The 24,441-nt window shown below is 49.9% G+C and overlaps 1 protein-coding gene and 1 long non-coding RNA gene across 6 annotated transcripts in view; one reads left to right on the forward strand and one right to left on the reverse strand.

Annotated features, from left to right (window-relative positions):
- The window catches only part of SCAF8 (SR-related CTD associated factor 8), a 292,087-nt gene that overhangs the window by 63,601 nt on the left and 204,045 nt on the right, over window positions 1-24,441 (reverse strand). For 4 of the 5 annotated variants that reach the window (XR_007923154.3, XM_089332533.1, XM_051855237.3 and 1 more), the window contains one exon: window positions 9,279-10,422. The exons of the other annotated variant lie outside the window; for it this stretch is intronic. The gene's annotated coding sequence lies outside the window, so the exon portion shown is untranslated. Of the gene's footprint in view, window positions 1-9,278; window positions 10,423-24,441 lie in introns of those variants that run through there. 5 annotated transcript variants of the gene reach the window in all.
- On the forward strand, window positions 286-7,599 carry LOC149126415 (uncharacterized). Its single transcript, XR_016233617.1, has 2 exons — window positions 286-1,910; window positions 2,155-7,599. It is a non-coding gene; the product is annotated as an uncharacterized LOC149126415 (long non-coding RNA).

Raw genomic sequence — 24,441 nt, forward strand, 5'->3', positions numbered from 1 at the left:
GGCTTGTGGGAGACTGAAGATCTACAGCCTTTAAATCAGCTCTAGATGGCATCTAATGCATAGTACAAAGTAAATGCTACGGAAGTGGTGTTATACTGTATTTTTAGGGAATAATGATCCAAAAAGTCTATACGTGTCCATACAGAGGCAGTTTTTTATTTCTGAATATTTTCAATCTGGGATCAGCTGACTCTGCAGCCACGGGATCCGTGGAACAGAGGGCCAACTGCAATCTCAAAAAGATATTTGTACTCCGAATATTTAATGCAGGTGCACTTCCTCTATTGGACGTGATGCGAGCTGGAAGCTTTCAGAATGGAAACACGTTGGGTGACAAAGGCCTGAGAGGGACCCGTGTGCAGGGCGCACTGGCAGAGCCTAGTGTGGCTCGTGCTCCCAGAGCCGGGCAGTGTGGGGCTCACATGGCTGGAGCGCTGCGGGGGCCAGAGTGGGGCTTCTGGGTTTATTCTTTAGAGAGACAGAGTAGGTGTGCGCGGGGGTCTCCTTGTGTGCCCGAGGACAGTGGTGCGGATTGAAGGGAGGGAGGCCAGAGGCAGGCAGTCTGTTAGAATGGAACTGGAACAATTCAGGAAGAGGTGATGGTAGTTTGGACTTGGAAACACGACAGAGGTGAGGAAAGGAACAGGTTTTGGGATCTTTTGGTCTTTCACGGCCAAACGCAGGGGCCTTTGCCTGGAGTTCCATTCCACCGTCAGCAGTGTTCTAACATCAGTCAAGTGACTGTGTGGGCGAGTTCACATTCCACCCAGGGCTCACTCAGATGTGTGGCAGAGGACATCAGCACTCGACAGAAAATGCGGGAAAATCCACCAGGAAGCCATGCGGGGTTGGGACTGTGAATGGACTGAGAGGTCCATGTCACCCCTGCCAGCATCTGTAAATGAGACTTCATTTGGGGAAGGGACTTTGCTGGTGTAATTAAGAATCCTGAAATGAGACCATCTGAGATTATTTGAGTGTATTATGAAGAAACTATGCATGGATATTGACATTTTTACACCCAAATAAACCCATCTTTTAGTTCCAACTGCCATGAAGTCTTTGAAGCTTCCTCTTATTTCCTGGAGTCCAAATTCCTCCAGCACTTGTCTCAAAGAAACCATGATGGTAGGCTAGGTCAACAGCTGGTTTGAAAACACAAATTCACATCAGAGACACTTTCTATGTTTCTATGTTTTGCCACCTGGAAGCTCATCAGCAGCTGTTCTAGAAAATTCCAGACCTGCTCCCTTTTGTTTTAAAACCTTCTGAGCTGGTGAGATTCATTCACAACAAGAATGTATTCTCTTTTCCCCTTTACTCCCACAATATAAGCAACAGACAAAGCTTTAGAGAGAGAAGGTTAAACACCAGCATATGGTGTTGCTGAGATTCCTGGCAGAGTTGGTGCCGGAGCCTGAACTGCGGGCCACCAGACTGCAGTCTGTCCTGGGGGGCCGCTCCCCCAAACCTCTCCCACAGGCACCGTGAGGACCGCTGCAAACTCAGCCGGCCTGCTGCTCTGCCCACAGCAGGTGAGCCCTGGCTGGCCACCATCGCGAGGTGTTCCCGCCCATGTCAGGATCGAGGAGTCTCACAGGGAGCTGGACAACGCCTTCATGCTGCCAGAATTCATGTCCGGCTCGTGAGCTCCCAGGAAAGCTACATTACATCAAAGACAGGAAAAGGGAGACCCACACCCCAGGTGTAGGCGGTCCCCACACCCCCCGCCCCGGCCTGAATTCCTCTGGATCTTTGCTGATGCCTGTTTCCCATCAAGCCTGCCTGATTTTTCCATTGCGGGTTACAACAGCGAGGGTTCCCACAGCTACAGCAAGTTCTCCCTGTTCCGAGGCTCAGGAGGCGGAACGACCTCGGCTGAGGAAAACGGAAGCCTCCTTCTGCATCAGGTTGGTGCTGCCGGCTTTGGGCGGGGGTCATTGCGTGACCGGTGAGCCTGCGGCTCCGGCAGGAGCAGCCCGGAGGGAAATGGCCGCCACCTGAGTTCTGTTCTCATTTGGCTCCCGCCTGCTCTGGGGCTTTATTTCCTTTGTGGGGCTGGCGCTGTGGCGTAGTGGGTAAAGCTGCCGCCTGCAGTGCCAGCATCCCATATGAGCGCCAGTTCGAGACCCGGCTGCTCCTCTTCTGATCCAGTTCTCTGCTATGGCCTGGGAAAGCAGAAGATGGCCAAGTCCTTGGGCCCCAGCACCCACGTGGGAGACCCAGAAGACGCTCCTGGCTCCTGGCTTCGGATGGGTTCAGCTCCGGCCGTTGCAGCCAATTGGGGGAGTGAACCAGCAGATGGAAGACCTCTCTCTCTGTCTCTGCCTCTCCTTCTCTCTCTGTGTAACTCTGACTTTCAAGTAAATAAAACAAATATTTAAAAAAATAAAAGTTCCTTTGTGCATGCTTCCTTATTGATAAAAAGGGCCCGGTGCCCTTACCAAGCTCTTTGTGAACTCAATGCAAAGTCAAAGGCAAGTTCTAATGTGCCAACAGTGCTGCAGGCGAGACCAGAGTGTTCTCAGCGGGGAAGCCTGGTTCCAGGGGTGGTGTGGCCCCTGCTGCTCTGACCCTCTGCCTTTTCAAGACCGGCCTGGGGTGGGGCAGGCACACCACAACCTCTCTCCTCGTCTCACTGATGGTAAAACCAGAGGCTTTCTGTCCCTTCCCAGTCTATGGATCAGATTCACAGTCCTCCCGTTAGGTACTGTGCTTGCGGCTCTCTCCTTAAAAATGAAGGTACTTTTGGTTTATCTGAGATGAAGGCAAAACAGGTACTAAAGGACTGGAGGAGTGCAGGAGACTCATTAGATTAAGAATAAAAGCAGCTGTTGGATCCTGTTGGGTCAAGAGCCCAGGGCAAAGAGCCCCACTCCGTCTTCCCATTCATTGGTCCCTGGGGAAGTACTTGGGCTGTAGCCAGCTGCCATTAGCAATGTGTCCAGTAAGCAAAACAGGCAGATCCTGTCCACAAAGCCCCGGGCAGACCGGCCTGCTCAGGGAAAACAGAAGAAGACAATGGCTTTATCTCTGGGGAGAAGGTTCTCTCTCACTTTCCAACATGCTAGCAGCAGAGGAACAATTCAGTTGTCCCAGACAAGACATAAAGCATCCCTCGTGGCCCGGGGCCTGGGTGTGTCACCCACCTTACTTCCTGTTTTCACTACACTGATATGGTTTAGTTCCATCTTAGTGCTACAGAGTAGCTTTCACTCCCTGAGTGCCCGTCCTGGGCCAGGCCCACTGCGCCTGCTCTCACTAAGCACATCAAGGTCTTTTTGATTTACAGATGAGAAAATGGCTCACATCATTACCTCCACCTTACGGATAAGGGATCCAGGCCCCAGATCACACAGCCAACAGGAGGCAGAGCTAGGATTCAGGCCCAGGTGGTCAAATCTTTGCTTCCTTCCCTGTAGCCCAGAGTGTCCCAAACTTGTCTGCCTTTCAGAATGCCCCCAGGGGCCTCTAAACCCCCCAAAGCCCAGGACACACCCTAAAAGTCTCAGTCTTTGGGGAAAGGCACAAAATTCAGGGTTTTGCAAGCTTCTCAGGTGACTCCAAGACGCAGCCAAGTTCGGAGATGACTGTGGAAGTGTCCGGAAGCATCTTCAGCTGTAGCTGTTTCCCAAATAACCCAAGTGCACAAGGACAGCAAGGAATCCAAAAGCAACAAAGGGCGGACTAAGCCAAGAGCAGCTGAGAATCGGGCGAAGATGGACAGCATTGGCGGCTCAAGTGGGACACGGATTTTTAATGACAGCATTTAAGGGCTGCATTGAAACACACTGAGCCTGTCTATCAGGTGAGTTTGCTTTTCGCTCCACTCTTGGGAGCAGTAGATAGTTAATTAATGAACATGCGGAACTCCAAAAAGTTCACTGAAAAATAAAATTCAAAGTTCAGTTTCGGGGTTGTCATTTATTCCGGCCAGTGGGTCACTGGTTGAGACGCCCAGTGTAAGGTCTCCTTGCGGATTCCAAAGCTACCACCCGGGTCACACGTTGGCGTGGTTGGGTTCGAGCCTGGCCCCAGTACCTTGCTTCTTGCTCACCTGGATCCAGGGAGGCGACCCTATTGGCTCAGGTACTTGGATTCTTACCGCCCAAGCTCCTGCCACCCAGTTCCCAGCTTTGGCCTAGGCTGTTGTGGGCATCTGGGGAATGCGTCAGCAGATGGTAGTTATGTCCTCAAATATATTTAAAACAATTTTAGGGTTCTGTTGCACAAATTTTTTTGAAATTCATGCAGCTTTTTTTCAAATACGAATCTTCCCATCAACTTCTTGAAGACTCCTTGTATTTATGTGAGAAGCTGGTTCTGTATGTACTGGCTCTGCCTCCAACAGGTTCGACCCAGACTCAACAGAGCACCTTGACGTCCTGATGGCTTTCTGTGACTGCACACGCTGGTGGTAGAACAAAAATATAGAAAATCCTTAAAACCTGCAGATCCACTGGAAAACCGTTACCATGCTGGGAACCGATTTATCGTGATATTATCTTGAGAATCCTCGGTTTGAGAAACTGGATGGCCCAGCTAATCACGCTAAGGAATCCCTACTCTCAGTCAGCATGTAAGTAGGATTTTAGCTGAATGGACAAAGACTCTCTATGTCTTGGCTGAAGTCCTGAAAAGGATAATTAGCAAATGATCTAGTGATGGTCATGCTTACACTTATCTGGGTAAATAAGGAATATGCATTGTCGACAGTGTTCAAGAGATCATTGAAATTCTAAAGCAAACCTAACCTACATCTGATATTCCAGTTAGTTACATTCCCATGCGCAGATCTGATGCATCATTCTTCTGCCTCAGAAAAAGACAGGAGCTTAAGGTGTCCTGTTCAGGGGCCAGCATTGTGGCACAGGAGGTTAAGCCACCACCTGCATTGCTGGCATCCCATATGCCCGCCAGTTAGAGTCTGGGCTGCTCCACTTCCAATTCAGCTCCCTGCTAATGTGCCTGGGAAAGCAGCAGAAGATGGCCCGAGTGCTTGGGTCTCTGCACCCAAGTAGGAGACCTGGATGAAGCTCCTGGCTATTGGGGCCATTTAGGGGGTGAACCAGTAGATGGAAGATTTATTCCTATCTGTAACTCTGCTTTTCAAATAAACAAAATCAATCTAAAAAACAAAGCACACACACAATTCACTGAGCATCTGTTGGCTTGGTCTTCCTCTCTTGTATTGAATAGTAGTTTTTCCAAGGAGGATATAACAGAACTGAAGACCCTTAGTCAATCCTACTTTTGTGCACCTGTTAACTGTGACAGGGATCTGGGAAAACCATCCATGTTGCTTGTGTCCTGGCTAGGATGGCCCCAGGAAAATGAAACAAATTTCAAGAAAAATGTGAACTGGGAATAATTCCTATCTGTTTCATCTCCTTTCTTGTTGTAGGTCTTTCTTGTTTTATTAAATATACTTCTTAAAAACAGCAATAGCACAGTACCCTCATGAAACTGAATTCCTGTCATCCGAGGGCAGAGAGAGTTTCTACTATGTAATTTCCCCAGAGTCATAAAGCCAAAGTCACTGTGCCAGGGAGGTTTTTGTTGTTTGTTTGTTTGTTCGTTTTTTTTTTTGAGGTTTTTCTCTTCATCCATGTATAGTTGAAACTTATCAGTTCTTATGTCAAATTGGACAGCTGCCCTCATTGTGGTAGGAGGTGTATCTTTGCTAATGCTTAGGGGCTCGGAAATCCTGCATAGGAGCTGTTGGGCGAAATGTCCAAATGGAGAACGCTATTTGTGGAATCTTGCTTTGGGGGTCTTTGCCACCAGGCCACTGAAATCAGCTGAACATGCTACAGTTTAAATAGGAACGGTTCACTATTTTTAAGTGAACATAATCCTGAGATTCTTACATCCATATAAAACCAGCAACATGTTACTGGCTTGAAAACAGCAAAAGGGTAAGCTATAGTAAGAACTGTTTTTTGTTTTTTGATAGTGGAATGCTGAACTATTAACAAATTAGCCATTTTTAACCTCAATTTCTGATTTCCTTGCAGCACTATGAGCCTCTCTTGTATTTCTCTTCTGTTTAATATTCAAGACACAGCGGTCTTGCTTCATAATATATGGATGCTAATAACACGCACAGGTATCATTTTAACTGGCAATTCCATCTCTGATCTCAAGCACAGGGCTGGGCCCTTAGCAAACACAAAATAAGCGTGTTAGATAAAGGAAGAGACAGGTTTGTAACACTGTAATAAAAGCAAAGTCGCAGCTGCAGTCAGGTAGCATGGAGAGGACAAGACTGGTTGTGGCCAGCTGGTCACAGGTGGGGGAGGGCCTGGGGATGGCTTTCTGGGTGGCAGGTCCCCAGCTCTTGCTGCAGAAGCCAGGAATGCTGGCGTCTCGGTCCCTGTGTTCTTCCTGGCAGTTCCTAGCCAGGGCTCATCTTTGGGACTGTGGCTCTGCTTCTGATCTCCAGCACCATGAAGAGTGGGTGTGTACTTGCACTTACAACCACTAGGGCAAATAAAACTGCTGGTAGCATGGACAATGCTCCTGTAAGTTACGTCCTTTTCCTTATTAGCTTTATGTTTTGTTTTGTTTTGTTTTTTCTCATGGTGATGAAAGGTTAGGAACAAGGCAATGAGAAGTGGGAGGGACCTATTCTAGGCCTGACTGCTGTGACCCTTTGCCTCTTGACACCTTTCAATATCAATGCCACTCACCATGGGGGGGGGGGTCCTTTAAGGTAACATAAAGTGGGGGGAGGCAAGAGGCATTTGCCTAGTGGTTAAACACTTCTTGGGATCCCACTTCTCATAGGGAAGTGCCTGGGTTTGAGTCCTCCCTCCACTCCTGATTCCAAGCTCCTGTCAATATGCATACCGTGGGGGGCAGCAGGTGATGGCTTAAGTTCTTGGGTGTCTGTCACCCATATGGGAGATCCAGATGGCTTCCCCATCACCCAGATCTGGCTGTTGTGGACATTTGGGGAGTGAACTAATGGGTGGGAACTTTCTCTGAGTTAAAAATAATAATAATAATAATATGATTTGTTTAAAAAATGTCTTTTGAGTCACATTGCTTCCACTCAATAACACTATTCTCCTTACCCGTGACCAACTGGGCAAAGCTATACAAGGTGCATTCGGATTCAGCTCTGGTCATTCAAGCCAATTGCCAGCTGCCTGAAATTCACATTTGTTTCTAGGACTACAGGACCCACCAGTGGACTTTAACATTTGTGTTAATTTTAGGAATGACATTTTTTTAGAGGATATATCTGAGACTGGTACTTTAACTCATATTAATAAAAGGTTAAGATAATAAAATGCATGCATGGTTTTTCTAGTTTACAATCTTCTCTCCTACAGTTGCCTATAATAACAGGTATTTTCTCTGTACTCTGTTGGATTGGAATTCATTCATTTTTGCAATCACATAGAATGCATGAAAATGGGCTTCATTTTAATTCCTTTATAGCTCATGAGTACTCTTTTTCTATGACATATGAATAAAATGTTTTGAAAGAGATGTGTGCCTCAGAAGAAATAATAGTAAACAGTTCTCACAGATCCTAAAAAGACACACTGACTATTTATGGAACAGGAACTGAACTTGTCTGGTTGTGCCAGGCTGCCATCTAGGATCTGTCAGCAGTCCTCAGAGAGCACTGAGCTGTAAGAGTGAATGGATCTGATGTCCCCGCTGTGCGTGCAGCTCCCGATTTTAATAAACAGATGAGGAATGGTGGAGTTAGGTAAGCAGTAATGCGGGGAAAGCAGTTTCTTGTGAATTATCAAACGACTCACTTCCTCACTGCTTCTCCTCTTAAACCATCTCACACACAGACTGCTTCGGAAAAAATTAGTCATCTTTGTGCAAATCTTCAGCAGAGGCCATTCTGAAACGGATTCTTCCCACCCCAGTGAACAATTTATGAACCACCAAGAAACGTCTTACGACCACCCATCTCATTTGAACGTGATCTGTGTATCGGAATCCAAGTGAGAGGCCAGCAGCATTCCTTACAAAGCCAAACAATCCAGCTAAGAATTCTAGCTGTGCACGTACCCAGTAGCTTCAGTTTGTCAGCGTCATCTAATGCTGTTTGTAAAGCCGACTCAAAATGGTTACAAGTCCCTAGAGCACTGTGGCTCCTGGGAGCTCTCCACTGCCTCTGACTGGGGATGGGAAGAGTATGGACTGTTAAATATTCATGGCGACTCACAAAGAGCCGGCCAGACGCTTGGGAAAAGGGGATTCATGCCAGAACAAAGCGCCCACCTCTGCTCCCCCCCCCCCCCCCGGCGGGCGGCTGTCCTGCTCCCCTACCAGACAGGCACACGGGGGCACCTGAGTCCTAGGAAAGAACTGCGGCCCGACCTGCCCCTTTCCCAGGTTCCTCTTCTCTCTTCTCCTCCCACCCCACCACTGAGAAGCACCTCAGAACCTCCTGTTGATTTTATTCCAATTTAAAAGCTTCAAATCCTAAACCTACACTGTTCCTTTTTCAGAGGGGAATGACTGGGTGGGATGCCGTGGGAGCCACTAGGGTAGTGTGTCTGCCAATTGTAGGTTTGCTTACAGAAGAATAGAGAGGGAGCTTCTCTTTTATTGCCATATCCAATCTGGCAGAAGAGGCAGGCAACATCTATTTGCTCACTACAGGCGTTCGTGTCTGGATTTCTTTGAAGTTTTTTTTTTTTTCCCCTTATTACAGTACGATGGAATGCACAAAACTGTATTCCACCACACTGGGCGGAGAGTCCAAACTCAGTGCTACCAAAAAGCCCGTAGCTGCCACTACATTACCAGAGCCTTCTTCGGCTTTCTATTTAATAGAGAATCCGTGCATACTTTTTTATAGTACGCATTTTTACAAATTTTTGAGGACTCTTCCTCATATGCGTGGATTTCAAAATTGCTTTGCACCAAAATAAGCATCTTTCAGTTCCATTTTCCATGAAAGTACCCTTAAATTATATTATATTCAATATATACTATAATCCATTTGATAGAAAATACAGCCAGAAACCCAAAAAAGCTTAGGGACGATCCTCAGAAATTATCTTTAATCTGTATTGTAGAAGGCATATTCAAAAAGACTTTGGCTTTCAAAAAGTTCAACGAAACACAGGAAAAGGGGCTGTTCAAACAGAGACAACCACAGTGATCAGAGAGAGAGTGACAGGCTGGAAATCTCTCTACATCTGTCGATATGGCGACACAAACCGCTCGACCGCGAGGCAAAGCTGAGCCACCAAAGATGCACTAAGCTACAAAGCAAAATAAATGACTAACAACCAAAATTAGTTTCAGTTTTTATTATGAATGTCCAAAGTGACAGCATACTGTGAAAGTGTTAGGTTCTCATTGATTAAATTTCAAGAGACCACAGACTACAGCATTCCAAGCACTTTAATTTTTGACAGAGCCAAAATGAATAAAAGAATGATAAAAATATTCTTTTGGGTGAAATGAGTGCTCATACTTGAGTTGAGTTTTTGTAAATTTTTTTTCTCCCCTGCAGGTATTGTGAATACTGATAGATTTCCAAAACACAGATCCTGGTCTGGATACTTGCAACATTTTAATCATCTCTGCCTGAATTCGAAGCTAATAAGAAATGTACTTATAAAGTATGTTTACGATACAATGCCATCTGTCTGTTCACGGTCATTTCCTTACTCTCCCTCAAGGCTTCTGGTCGACCACCTGGGCACCTGCTATTTGTAATAATAACAGGACAGGAAGACTGGAGTGAAACACCTGGAAGACAATTCTGGCTCCTGGATTTTCTCAAAGCTGCATTAAGTTTTTGTTTGTTTGTTTTTTAAATGAAAGTATAAGATTTTCAAAAGTTTGAGAGCATCCAAGGAGAAAACTAACAATAATAGACAAAAGCCGCCAGTCAAGACCTCCACAGTCTATGCGTATCATGTTGGAGACCACAGCCCTGGTGGGCTAAAGCTATGGTCCTGGTAATCTGTAGTTGCAACACAACACCGGCTTCTCTCCCTGAAGGCCTTCCTTGCCATCCTTCCTTTTGTCACTGGGACTGGACAACGCTACAGATGGAGTTTCTTGCCACTGATACTCCAGCCAATCCTGGTCCTGTGGAAGTGTGTATCTCTTACAGATGCAATACTGTTCGTCTGAGTGGATCCTCAAAAAGAACAATTATGAACTAGAAACTCACAGAGTTTGTGTTTAAAATTTATAAAATTAAACCTGCTCCAACAGGTAATACAGGGAGGCATGCTTGCAACCTCTGGATTCAATCACAAACAACGCCTGAGAGCACACAGCCTTCTCAATAGGGAACGGCGGGTTCCTTTTAACGCTTCCTTAAACAAGATCCGATGTGATGCACATTAGAACTTTGAAGCACGTCATTTATTTCTACAAGGCCTGGGACACGGGAGGCTGCCCGGACTTCATGCATCATCTTGCCTGTTGACAAAAGGAACAATAACTGGTCATCACCGGTCAACGGAATAACTTTTCTTAGTTTTTTTTTTTTTTCTTTTTTTTTTCCAAGATCATTCCTAAAGAAGAGACGGTGTCAATACCACAGCCAATGTTTCAATGTTTGATGGATTTCTGTTCTCTAGAGTGCCATGTCTTCTTCCGGGACTGCAGGGGAGACTAGGACATGCAGGGGCCATTTCTCTCCTGAGGCCAGGAGAGAGCCCAGTCCTGGGAGGTGGCGGCCCCAGGCTCCGGATGTCACTCTGCTGGTAACTAATGCAGACCCCTAAGCTTGCTGGGCTCGTGTCCTTCAATATGCAGCCTAACAGGACTTCAACAGACGATGTCTTTAAAAAAGGCCACCAACACTTAACTTCTAATGGGTCCATGAGCCGTCAGAGCTCCTCACAGAGCACAACCAGGTACGGCCACTTTGGTCCGTGGCAAGGGTCAGGCTTTCCAAATTCCTACACCTGGGGGTGGGGGTGGGGGTGGGGGTGGGGAGGGGTGGTGGCTGTGGTCCTGGTTCAGCCCAGTACTAAGAGCTGGCTGAACTTGCGGAGAAATCTCAAAATATCCATTAGTCTCAGAAATCAATTAAATTCTTCTTAAGTGATAGTGTGATAATACTACGTAAGATTCTGAAAATACCCATTTCCAGGTTTTTATACCTCTTGCCATCTTGAGGTCTAGTAAGTCTCATTTTTTTGGTTCTTGCTGGCTTTCTTAAATTAAGAATAATCATATAAAAGCCAAAAAAAATACATCAATACACATAACATGGAAGCATTCTGTAAGAATCATATAATTCAACTAGTTGGACCAGTTTAAGTAACTATGTCAACTATCTTTACCAAGACACACATCTGGTGAGCAGACATGGGACCTCAACCCAGAAAACCTGACACTTAAACTGAAGCTTCTCACCACGATGCTGAGCTGCCTCATCACACCTCTGTTAAACAGATAATGCATCGGGACTAGGAAATTTCCTGTGATTTTTGTCACAGCTGCCAAAGACACATCCGGGAATTAGGCTAAATATTCAGACATTCTGGATGGTTAGTTCTCATTACCAACACAAACACAAAAATCGCAATAATTGAAAGACTGTACTTAGCACTTTTGACTTGATCTTTATGCCTCTGTGGCTGGTAAAACTCAGACAACACAAAAACAACCATTTTTAGTTATATTATGCTATATTGTATCATGACATGTTATTTTATCACTTATTTTTAAGGCATTCTGGCTGTCACCCAGGACAAGTACAATGCTGGGTAATTTTTTTCATCTTTCTACCGTGGTTTGGCACAGGGGCAGACACAGCTTATGTGAGAGGCATCAGTGATCCACACTGATCCAAAAGCGGCACCAAGACTATCGATTGCTTTGAGCTATTATAAGTGTTTTGCTAATAGTTTATCCTTAGAACTTACAAGCTGACTTACAAGCTATCCATGCAAGATAACGAAGCCTCAGTCTGTGGGCACTCAGAGCCCTGGTCTTAAATCTAGATAAGATTTGCCAGCCTCTAACAGGATAGGGCTGTGGTAAAGGCACAGAGGCCACCACGGGAAACAGAAAGAAAAAGAACTAGATTTGCTCCAGTTATGGGGTGGGGACAGAGAACGGTCAGCAAACGCACACACAAGGATTTGTCCAACACAGACCACATTGGCTCTTTGTTGCCAAATAAGAGAAATTAGTATTTCTGTCTTGACAAGGAACTTGAAACAAACAGTCTATAACATTTATTATGGAATCCTGATAAGTATTTCTGTGACCATGGTTTTCTTAAGTGCCTCATGGCATGTGACATGATCCATCTCTGAAGAAGGTGGACATTAAAAGTCCCCAAGCAAGGAACAGTGCAGAGACAGCAAGGAGAGCACGGGTGCGGCAGCATCTATTGCAAGGGTGCTTACAATGGGGGACCCGGCTTCTGGCAGCTGAGATGGGGTCGCTTCGGCGACCTGGTCAGGGCCAGGAGCAGGCCAGTCCAGACCGGGAATGGCAACCAGGCCTGTTTTATTCCTCCTCACGTGCTGCCTCTTTTTTAAACAAATCAGAGAAGCAGCAGTGCCTGGAGGGGGAAGCAATACCTGCAGGAAACTCAAGGTTTTGGACCAGTTTTCTGCATCACATGTTGCTGTCAATGATGCACTTGCCACAAGTATCCTGAGTGTGGAAAAGCACAGGTCACTACAGTCACTGTTTAATAAGACTGACTCCACGAAGGCACATGGGAAGGAAGGTGGTCCAACTGGGAGCCTGGGCTGCCAGGTAATTTGTGACAACATCTCTGGCTGAGCTAAACAGTCTGGCAAAGTAGAAAAAAACAGACTTCAAAGAGTTCATGGAAAATGAAATTAAAACGTTAAGTTTATTGGGACAGGCTTTTCAGCACAGTGGTTAGCATGCTGCTTGGGATACCTGCCTCTCACATGGGAGTGCTTGGGTTCAAGTCCCGGCTCTGCTTCCAAGTCCAGCTTCCTGCTAATGTGCACCGTGGAGAGCATTAGCTGGTGGCTCAAGTGCTTGGGCCCTGCTGCTCTTGTGGGGAACCTGGACTGAGTTCTCAGCTCATGGCCTGAGCCTGGCCCTGCCCAGCTATTGTGGGCATTTGGGAGTGGACTAGTGGATAGGAAGTCTATTTCTCTGCCTTTTAAATAAGTTAGAATTGAGAAAAATAAAAAGAACAAGCTTATAAGTGCAAATAGTTTTGAAATCCACAAGTTTTTCATAATACGCATTTTCCATGAATCTGTTGAAGATCCATGTATATTCATCAATCCCACTTGGCAGCTGAGAAAACTGAGGGTCAGAGAGTTTAGACGACGTGGCCACGATGACAAACCTAGAAGACAGGTGGCAGAGACTAGATTTCTTTCTTTCTTTTTTTTCTTTTTTTGACAGGCAGAGTGGACAGAGAGAGACAGAGAGAAAGGTCTTCCTTTGCCGTTGGTTCACCCTCCAATGGCCGCTGCGGCCGGCGCACTGCGCTGATCCGAAGGCAGGAGCCAGGTACTTATCCTGGTCTCCCATGGGGTGCAGGGCCCAAGCACTTGGGCCATCCTCCACTGCACTCCCGGGCCACAGCAGAGAGCTGGCCTGGAAGAGGGGCAACCGGAACAGAATCTGGCGCCCCGTCCGGGACTAGAACCCGGTGTGCCGGCGCCCGCAAGGCAGAGGATTAGCCTAGTGAGCCGCGGCGCCGGCCAGAGACTGGATTTCAAGCTAAGTGTGCTGGATTCCAGAGTGACAGGCCTTCCCCCAGAGACCTGAACAAAGCAGCAGCAGAGCCTGGAGTCCTGCTATGCAAGAGGCCTCAGCCATGCCCAGCACCGCAGGGAGGCCCGGGCCACGCCAATGCAGCCCAGCCGCAGGGACTGACACAGCACTGACTCCCTCCTTCACTGGTTGGCAAACGACTATCGGCTGGCTGTCATTTCTAAATTACGGTGGAGAAAGCAAAGAAAGAGAGGACCCCAGGTGGAGACACAGGGAGGCTCGGGCCCTCTTTAATTAGGCCTCACGGCTCCCCCCAACCCTTTACATCTCTTTTCAGAGCTGCCAGTAATCAGCTGAGCAGAAGACTGGGATTCTGACATCTTCCACCGCTCCATTCTGCACAAAGCACAGAGGTGTGTGATGACGAAGCCAGAGGAATGTTTGCACAGGGGTGACCGCTTCCACGGATCACCCGTGGGCCCAAAGGAAGGTGGCGCAGCAGCTGCGAGGACTCAGGATGTGTGAGGTCCTTCCCAGCACGCATTCAGACCCGAGCCTCACCAGCCTGCCCTGCCGTGTGGAAAAGAAGGCGCCGAGGTACCAGTGGATGGCAGGCCCCAACCTGCCTCATCCAGCGGATAGGTTTGGTCCACCCACACGGGCACAGGACGGCTGGCACAGGCCCGCAAGTGTCCGTGTGTGTAGACGCAAGTTCACGTAATTTGCTACTGTTCTGTAGTTAAAATCCTGCTTAAAGTGTGTGGAGCTCAGTCCCACTGGATTACAACTATATGAAGGCATGGCTTTCCAAGAATCGAGTCTAAGAATAATTGGAATAAAATAGTGGCGATCATTTCCTATCAGGGGCATTCACTCTTAACATGGGAGCTGCCCAGTGCTGCTCTGCTAGGCTGAGACCACACTCCCTGCTTCACGTTCAAACGCACACCCTGCAGGCAACCTTTGAGGGTTCCCAAAGAAGCTACTTACTCTACTATAAAAGAAAAGAGGCATCGAATCAGGGCCAAAATAAAACCCCAGAAACACAAGGGACAAGATGACAATTTCCATCTTGAGGACACTTCTCGGAACAAGCTCAGAGGTTCCACATTGGCTCAGGTCCATACAAAGATTGTGAATCAAGGTGACACTTTGCCTCTTGGTCCTACAATGTCCCTTATTCATGTAACTCGAATATCTCAGATACTATACCCTCAAGAATTACGTCACTGGCCACGAACATTCCAAACACAGCAAAGACTTCTGGATGACAGAGGACTGAGCTGTTTCCTTAGGTGCTGGAGTTCACCACGGGTGAGCTGGTGGAAGGAGGCTCAGGGTCCCAGGGCCTGGCTGACCCCCCCAGCAAGCCCGTACTGTGGCATCAGACACACTGTGTTTGCAACACTGTGATGCCTCAGCCATGAGACAGAGATGAAGGCCAACACTGAGGCCGTGAGCGCTCTTCTCCCTCCAGCAGCCGTGGTCTCGGGCAGCCCTGGGGATGGAGGCAGGCAGCAAAGGTGCTCACTCCCACCTGGTGTCACAGGCTGAGGCTCCCAGCTCCCTCTCTCTGGAAGGCTCTTCCCTGGCAGCCCAGACCCCGTCCTCCTCCCTCTGTGCCTCTTCCCATCATCTCCTCCCCCTTTCCTTGACCATGAGCTCCTCCGTGATGGAAAAAGAGAACGAAGCAGGCCACGACCTCCCACCTTCCCCATGGATCACGGTGCCAGTGCCCACACCTCCTGGCCACTGCAGTCAGGATGCGCCCTTCTCCACCCTGCTCCCCAGCCTGCAAAACCAACCACACCTCCTCCTTCCACCCCCACCTCCCAGTGTTCTCTGTCTCTCTCTGGGCCACTCCTGTCACAGGAGAAGCTCATCACAGGCAAGTAAGAACCAAAACACCTGTATTCAAAACAAAGCCAACATCACGCTCCTGTCAAGGGACAAGAGAAAAACCAAGAACTTATGCTCACAATGCTCAGAGATCTGTACCCAAGCTTTGCCACATGGGTGAGCTATCTTTGGCTGCACAGGCCCTGGCAGGTCAGCACTTCGACACCTTGAACTTTGGGGTTGGGGGACAGTGTAAGAAGCAGTAAGAGACTGGAAAAGAACAGGTGATGAAGGCGCCCTTCTAGGACCTACCTGATGACACACTGCCAGGTTTACAGCTGGGAACCAGATTGCAGGCTCCACAAGAGCAAAGCCAAGGTCTGAACTTGATTTTGAAAGATCTTGACTCCTAGGCATGGTACCCTTGCATGAAGGACCGAATGAGTAAAAGGGAAATGATACTGAATGACATTCACATCTCGGAAGACCAAAGACTACTTGCTGCACCTTAACTGCTTTAGATGGACCAGGCGAGGCAGCCTGAGACGTTGGTCCCACTGGCTATGGGCTCAGCTCTACCGTGTGGAGTCCCTTAGGTTGGGGCTGATGCTAAGTTCCAATGGATTCTGCACGAGGGCTTGCTCTGACAGCCCTCCTTTTGGCTTAAAGGTTACAGAGTTTGACTTTGGGTTTCCAAAAGCAGATATACTGTGACATTAATGCATGGCAGGCCGCATGACTCACTGCCTTCCAATGTTTTCTGGAGGCTCCAAGCATGGTCTAACAGATGGGGCACGTCCAGTCTGCAGGCCATATAAGGACCAAGAAATCACGTGGTCTGGCCCTGCCAAGGCAACCACAGGCAGGACTCAAAGTTCAATAAATCTATAGCCGAGTAATTTTTAAGTTGATAATGTTATAAATTTCCAAGTGGCCTTCGGCAGAAAAAAGGTTCCCCATTCCTGCTAGGACATTAATGAAATCTTATTTTTGGTGCACTGAGAGAAGTCTGTGTTTAAAGAAATCCTATTGCTGATTTCTTTCTCTTTTCTTTTTCGTAAGGCAAAGGAGCTGTTTGAGAAGTGCACAATCACATTTAAAATCATTTTGGATTTTCATATATCCAGTTTGCTGAAAGCAAACTCAATCTGGCATCTTCAGCTGTCTTCACCACTGAATTGGAGAGGCTATATGGCTGCCCATTCGAGCAGATGCTAGTTTTTTAATAGTTGCAGAAGCTAATTTGCAAACTGAATGAGTGGCAGAGAACTGACATGCCTCCGTCAAGGCCATGACAAGCCGCACACTCTTCTCAGATGCCGGAAAACACAGTCCAAAGGAAAAGGGAGTGCTGGGAAACCTGAGACAGGACCAGCCACCTGCGGGCTCTGGGAGACTGCCTGCCCCAAGAAAGGACCAGGCTCTGGGAGAATGCCTGTTTGCAGACAGGACTAGCCACCGTGGGCTCTGGGAGATCACCTGTTCTGAGACAGGACCAGCCACTGTGGGCCCTGGGAGACTGTCTGTTCTGAGACAGGACTAGCCACTGTGGGCTCTGGGAAACCGCCTGTTCTGAGACATGACTAGCTACCTGCGGGCTCTGGGAAACCGCCTGTTCTGAGACAGGACCAGCCACGGTGGGCTCTGGGAGAACGCCTGTTCTGAGACAGGACCAGCCACCGTGGGCTCTGGGAGACCACCTGTTCTGAGACAGGACCAGCCACCATGGGCTCTGGGAGACCGTCTGTTCTGAGACAGGACCAGCCACCGTGGGCTCTGGGAGACCGCCTGTTCTGAGACAGGACCAGCCACCTGCAGGCTCTGGGAGACCGCCTGCCCCAAGAAAGGACCAGGCTCTGGGAGAACGCCTGTTTGCAGACAGGACCAGCCACTGTGGGCCCTGGGAGACCGCCTGTTCTGAGACAGGACTATAGCCACAGTGGGCTCCGGGAGACCGCCTGTTCTGAGACAGGACTATAGCCACCGTGGGCCCTGTGAGACCGCCTGTTCTGAGACAGTACTAGCCACCATGGGCCCTGTGAGACCACCTGTTCTGAGATAGGACTAGCCACCGTGGGCCCTGTGAGACCACCTGTTCTGAGACAGGACCAGCCACCGTGGGCTCTGGGAGAACGCCTGTTCCGAGACAGGACCAGCCACCGTGGGCTCTGGGAGAACGCCTACCCCAGGAGGGGCAGAGCCAGGGGAACTTGCAGGGACCCAGGCTGGCCAGCAGGCTCAGGTGCCCCTCTCAGGGGACTCACTTCTTCATTTCTCATGCAGATGCTTTGTCAAGTGGGAATTGGCTGTTAAAATAATAATACAAAAAAAAAGAAATACTAGTGAAAATACAAGAAGAGGAGGACGACTATTCATCACGTGCATTTGGAGTGGCATGGGCACCAACTGCTTCCAAGCCTGGCTCAACAGCTAATCTGACTTCTGCATGTTTCTCATTTCCCACAGTCTTGCACGCCTGTGCTCAGCACGGGACTGGACAGGAGCGGGGCTGCACCTCCATAAAGTGGGCACAGTGCAGAGGCAGCAAAAGCATTAGGGCTATGCTTACCCTTCAACCACAAGTGGGCACACTCTCCTGAGCTCCTGCCCCCTGCAGCATGCCTACCAGCCACTGAGCCTGGGAGTTAAACAGCAGTAACTGTGATGTTGATGAAAGACCATACTTGAATTGCATGTCTTAAAAAAAAAAAAAAACAGTTTGTGGGAAGGCATGGTGTCATATGTTAACAAGATGACAGAGAACTCCAAACATGCTCCACGTGAATGAGCCACTAATAGATTTTCTCTTCTATCAGCACAGCAGTCACAGGAACAGGTGCTTGGCAGATCCCAAAGTGCAGAACAGAATACGATTCGATTTAAAAACAAAATCAAACCAAACCAAACCAAACACGGGCTTTTTGCAATCATATTTCTCAGATGCCCTGGAGGATTTAGGATAAGTAAATCTCTCCCTTTGTGGTGTCTGGGAACCTGCTGTGCGCTGCCTTTATACTCCACGCAGAATTCCATCAAATGCTCCCAAGGTGATGTGGCACGGAGCGTCCCAGAACACGGCTCACAACTCTCCTGGGCAGGGCACGTGCACCTCACCCACCTGTCTGGAGCCCTGTACCTTTTTACAGAGACCCTTAGACGTCTGCGAGGGACACATCTCAGGTGAACAGCAAATCCCACTACAGTACGGAACCTCCCTCTCAAAATTGGCGTTCAGTGATGCGTCAGAGGGACCGAGGGGATGCGAGGATGATGGCGGTCACCAGCTCAGAGATGCGCCCCGGCCACCTGGCCCTGCAGGTCACATTTGTGCCTCAGCAAAACTCCAGGTCAGGGGCCGGCGCCGTGGCTCACTTGGCTAATCCTCCGCCTGCGGCATCGGCATCCCATGTGGGCGCCGGGTTCTAGTCCTGGCTGCTCCTCTTCCAGTCCAGCTCTCTGCTGTGGCCCGGGAGTGCAGTGGAGGATGGCCCAAGTGCTTGGGCCCTGCACCTGCATGGGAGACCAGGAAGAAGCACCTGGCTCCTGGCTTCGGATCAGCGCAGCTCCAGCCATAGCGGCCATTTGGGGGATGAACCAACGGAAGGAAGACCTTTGTCTCTCTCTCTCTCTCTAACTCTATCTGTCAAAAAAAACACTACAGGTTATCAGATTTGGCTTGGACTTGCTGAAACCATAAATGTTGGAATCAGGAATGCTAAGGTATGCAAGCACTAGTTTGGATCAGCTTCCTGTTTGCTAACTGCGAGGGCCCAGTGTGTAAGACACAGGAGGGCAAAGCAGCTTGGGGTGAGTCAGGTTCGACCAGGCCTTTAGGGGGCCCTGTCTGCACAGCCTGAGCGGGAGTCTGGCAAGCCACTGACGGCATCTACACAACTTTTGCTTGGAAAGGTGCATTCTGATAGGATTTTAAGCACTACCAATGAGCTGGTTCAAATTAGGGGCCGCTAGCGTCTACCCACGGATCCACCCGAGGCCTCCAGAGACCTCCCAGGACGACACCTCTGCCTCTGTACTCTTCTTCAAGCTCTGAGTTGTGGGTGCATTTATCACGTGCACCAAGTGACACACAAACTGGTGAGGCCCGTGGGCTCCCCGTGACCCAGTGGAAGCTGACGCCCGGCACCATCCCACAAGGGCTACAGAGCAGGGTCACGAGCCGGGACAGGGCTGGGTGTTCCTGGCTTAAGTGGCTCGGCGGGGAGACAGAACTAAGAAAGCAGAGCTGCAGCAGGTCCCAGGACAACCGGAGCACAGCCCTGACTGTAAACTACAGATAAGAAAGTGCTGCCGGCGCCGCGGCTCACTAGGCTAATCCTCCGCCTAGTGGCGCCGGCACACCGGGTTCTAGTCCTGGTTGGGGTGCCGGATTCTGTCCCGGTTGCCCCTCTTCCAGGCCAGCTCTCTGCTGTGGCCCGGGAGGGCAGTGGAGGATGGCCTAAGTGCTTGGGCCCTGCACCCCATGGGAGACCAGGAGGAAGCACCTGGCTCCTGGCTTCGGATCGGCGCAGTGCGCTGACTGTAGCAGCCATTTGGGGAATGAACCAACGGAAGGAAGACCTCTCTCTCTCTCACTTTCTAACTCTGCCTGTCAAAAAAAAAAAAAAAAAAAGTGCTACACAACGAGACAATTCCGTTCATTCTGAGCCACGGCCCATTCACCAAAGTTCACAATTCTGGCCTCTCTTTCACGTCTCGCGAAGGAACTGCTACTTACTTTTCCCACCGCCTGCTACACCCAAAGCCTCTGCTGTGTCCTTGCTGGCAACTTCAGAGAAAATATTTCTGGCTCTCGGGATGACTTGATCCAAGGCCACTTCTCCCTTTTCTGACAGCACAGCTTGAACTTGGCAGCCACAGTGCTGGTGAAGCCAAGTCTGACCGTCAACCTATCCCTGCGGCGAGGCGGGAGGACACGGATGTCTCACCTGCACCAGGTGCTCTGCCTCAGCCCTGCTTCGGGCCTTCCCACAGCTGCCGCTAATCTCCTCTCACCACGAGGACCAGGCCCAGTTAGGTCACCTCCTTGATTCCTGCAGCTGGGAGGAGGCAGGGCCAACGTTTGCACCCAACTTCTCCGCTCCTTCTGTGTCCCCCCACAGAGGTCACTCCCTACCGCTCCACATCCCACCCTGGGTCGGGTTCCGTCGCACTGTGGTTGTTGAAGGTTTTGGTCTAACTACAGGCTGGGTGGGCGGAGCGTGCAGGTGCAGGATGAACCTAGCCTGACCAAGGGCTCTGTTACCCACTGTTAGGTCTGTGCTGCCCGCGAGCCCAGGTGAGAAAATCATCTTAAAGCGACCTCATTGCCTTTTCGTTCTCTCTGGAATTAGGACAAGGCCAGCATCTCTCTCCCTTTCTGCAGCCTACTCTTCGGGACAATTCCCAGGAGACCGAACAGAGCAGCTCTTTGGAGAGGGCATCTACACTTTGCATTGTAGTAGCTGGACAGATGCGGATATAGGGCAGGGCACCAGAGGGCGGTGCGCGGAGGAACGGCACAGGCAGGAGGCAACCCACCAGCACTGAAAGGAAATAAAACTCGAGGGCCCAGGGCAGGGAGACGGCCCTCACGAAGCATGGGCTTGCTCTGCCCTGACCAGGACGCACATGCATGTCTCAGGGGCCTCAACAGTGTTGACAGTGGGTGTTTGAGTGGAAACAAAGGACTTGCATTTTAATTATGGTGTCTACTCATTTCCTTATTTAAGGAGACAAATGAAATTCTAGGGGCAAGTACTCCAGATGTAGTAAATTTAGCAAATACAGATAGATAAGAGGGGCCAGTGTTGTGGCACAGTGGGTTAAGCTACTGCTTATTTTTTATTTTTTGACAGGCAGAGTGGACAGTGAGAGAGAGAGACAGAGAGAAAGGTCTTCCTTTTGGCGTTGGTTCACCCTCCAATGGCCGGCGCGGCCGGCGTGCTGCGGCCGGCGCACCGCGCTGATCCGATGGCAGGAGCCAGGTACTTCTCCTGGTCTCCCATGGGGTGCAGGGCCCAAGGACTTGGGCCATCCTCCACTGCACTCCCTGGCCACAGCAGAGAGCTGGCCTAGAAGAGGGGCAACCGGGACAGAATCCGGTGCCCCGACCGGGACTAGAACCCAGTGTGCTGGCGCCGCAAGGCGGAGGATTAGCCTAGTGAGCTGCGACGCTGGCCAGCCACTGCTTATAACACCTACATCCCATACAGGAGTGCTGGCTTGAGTCCTGGCAGCGCCACACCCTGCCCAGCTACCTGCTAATCCGTCTGGGAAGGCAGCAAAAGATGGCCCAAGAGCTTGGCGCCCCTGTCTGAGTTCCTGTCTCCTGGCTTTGGCCTGGCCCAGCCCTGGCTGTTGCAATCATTTGGGGAATGAACCACAGAATGAAAGATTTCTCTCTCTCTCTCTCTGATGCTTGCTTTTCAAATAAATATTTAAACCTTCAACAAAATTTTCAGGAAATATTTTTATGAATATATCCAAAATATTGCACAGGGCATAATTATACTGAGTTATTTGTTCCATGTCTGGAATTCAGAATGAGCTAATAATGTTTTGTATTTTCTCTAGCATCCTCCCAGGGGGCACAGGGGGTGGGTACCTTAAGGACCCTGAAGTAGCATGCCAGGTTTGTTCCTTTCCACAGCAAGAATGGTTTTCAGGTGTGTATTCTTTACTGCTTGTCCCTAATTGCAAAAATACCCCCTTCACAAGTCCCATCATGCAACTGTCGTCTGCCAGGTAGTATTGTAGGAGCTGCAGACAGATACGTGAGTCGGTCATCTCGGGTGAACACGCCGTTTCACCCTCATTCATTCCAGGAAACCCATGACCATCCTGCAGGGAGGAGCCAGGTTGAAATGACAGGGCCCCAGGAAGAGAAGGGTGGGACTGCCAGGCCTGATTTGCATATCTCCATTTCCGGGTGCCAGAGAACGGAGCCTCACCAGGCTGACCCTGCAGTAGAGACAACAACAGACAGGACAGGGAGCAGAGCGTGCTAGAAGGAAAAACCAACAGGAGTTGGGGTGGGACTGTTCCAGGTGTGGTGACTGTTAAAGACAGGGTAATGAGAGCTTGAGGGGTGTGCCCAAGTGAGAGAGGGAGGCAGATGAAGAGGGAGGAGGGGGGTCACTGACATTCGCACTGGAAGCCTCTGGAACTTTCTAGTGTGGAAAACAGAGGCTTCAGGCCAGCCCTGCGACCCTTAACATGAGCACTGGAAGTAAGGGGGGTGGATCCCACACTACGATGGCCTGGCCTTCTGGGGTGTGTCTGTGGAAGGCTGACGGCCCACAGACTGTGTGAAGAAGGCGAGACTGTAATCTGGAGAGCTAATTTGCTCTCTCCCTATCAGCAAGGCATGCTGGGGCAGGAGCAATGCGTGTGGCCACCCATGCCAACGCTTCCTGCCACGGTCACTCGTGGCTCCAGGGGACTCTACTTGGGAATCTGGCCCCTGTTTAAAAGTTCAAGGACGCACACCTGGCGCAGGGCTGCGGGGACTCCGCCCAGAGGCAGGCGCCGCCCATCACGTGTCCCTGACAGCTCTCCCCTATGCCCTGGACTTCCACACGGAAGTCACATTTCTGATAGTGAGGGAGAGGCCTCGTCAAGTTTCAAGATAAGAGTAAAATGTGTATGCTCTCAACCTAGCTGGGAAAAAAACCTTTTGTTATTTTTAAAATATTAAAAAAAAGAAAAAGAAAAGAAACATGGCTCACTGGAATCTGTAAGAACGTTCTGTTCTCTGGCACCCGGAAATGGAGATATGCAAATCAGGCCTGGCAGTCCCACCCTTCTCTTCCTGGGGCCCTGTCATTTCAACCCGGCTCCTCCCTGCAGAATGGTCACGGGTTTCGTGGAATGAATGAGGGTGAAACGGCCGTGTTCACCCGAGACGACCGACCCAAACCTTCCCGGGTGGAATCGCCGTGAACAGCTCGGCCTGCGTGCCAGCCACGCTGGATGTGCAGGTGACAGTCTGAGAGACAGAACTAGAGTCACAGAATCTCAGGGTCCAGGAGGGCTTCCCCGCCATCACGCCAGGGGTCCACTCGGACCCCTGAGCTGTCTCCTGCCTTCTCTGGCAGCCGCCTTCGTCTGTCTGGGAGGCGTTTTTCTTTCTGGACAGCACCAGTCGCTAGGAAGCTCAGATCTGCTAAACCCCATCCCTCAGCTGCACTTCAGTTATTTTAAGTCAGTCGCCTTAACACCCTCAGATGTTCTCCAGGGCGAGCACCGTGAGCCTCAGCAGGCCTGCGCATCGGGGTCATCCTCCTACAGACACACCCCAAACTGTCCCTCAGTGAACGCAAACTGGGACTGGCTCTGAAATGTCAGCTCTGGTCTGCGTGTGGCGGACGGAACAGCACTGTCCGGGGCTTGGCACCTATCTCAGCCTGAACCAGGTCCTTGTGCGGGGAAGCCTAGATAACCGTGCAAGCCTGCACCGCCGCTGGTGCCCACCTGCCCCGGGGCACTGTGCAGCAGCAGCCTTGCACCCTGCACTTGGAACAGCCGAGGCTGGGACCCAGGCTCCTCACTCCGAGGCAGCGGGCAGGTGAGGGGTGTCTCCACCTGGCCTCGACTGGCAGTCAGCAGTTTGAGCGGGCTGGGGTCCCAGCCGGCAGCTGCACTGCCTTCCAGCCTCCGACTCCGCCCTTTTCACAAAGAACTGGAGTGAGTATCTCAGACTCCGACAGAAGCCCCGTGCACATCTTTCTCACTTGCCACTGAGGAAGCCCGTGTTCCAGGCTGCAAGGATTTTTCCTGGCAGGAACTGCTCTGGGTGAACCCGCGCCAGCTCTGCTGGGGCACAGGATTCCATCTTATTAATTCTTTTCAGCGCCTTGCTGGGAACGATGACAAGTTCTAGGGAGCGATCCTTGTCTCTGCTTGGAAACCAAAGCATTTGCCGCATTC

This window comes from Oryctolagus cuniculus, chromosome 5 (assembly GCF_051225735.1).
Source record: "Oryctolagus cuniculus isolate XC-2025 breed Fujian yellow rabbit chromosome 5, ASM5122573v1, whole genome shotgun sequence".
Taxonomy (NCBI): domain Eukaryota; kingdom Metazoa; phylum Chordata; class Mammalia; order Lagomorpha; family Leporidae; genus Oryctolagus; species Oryctolagus cuniculus.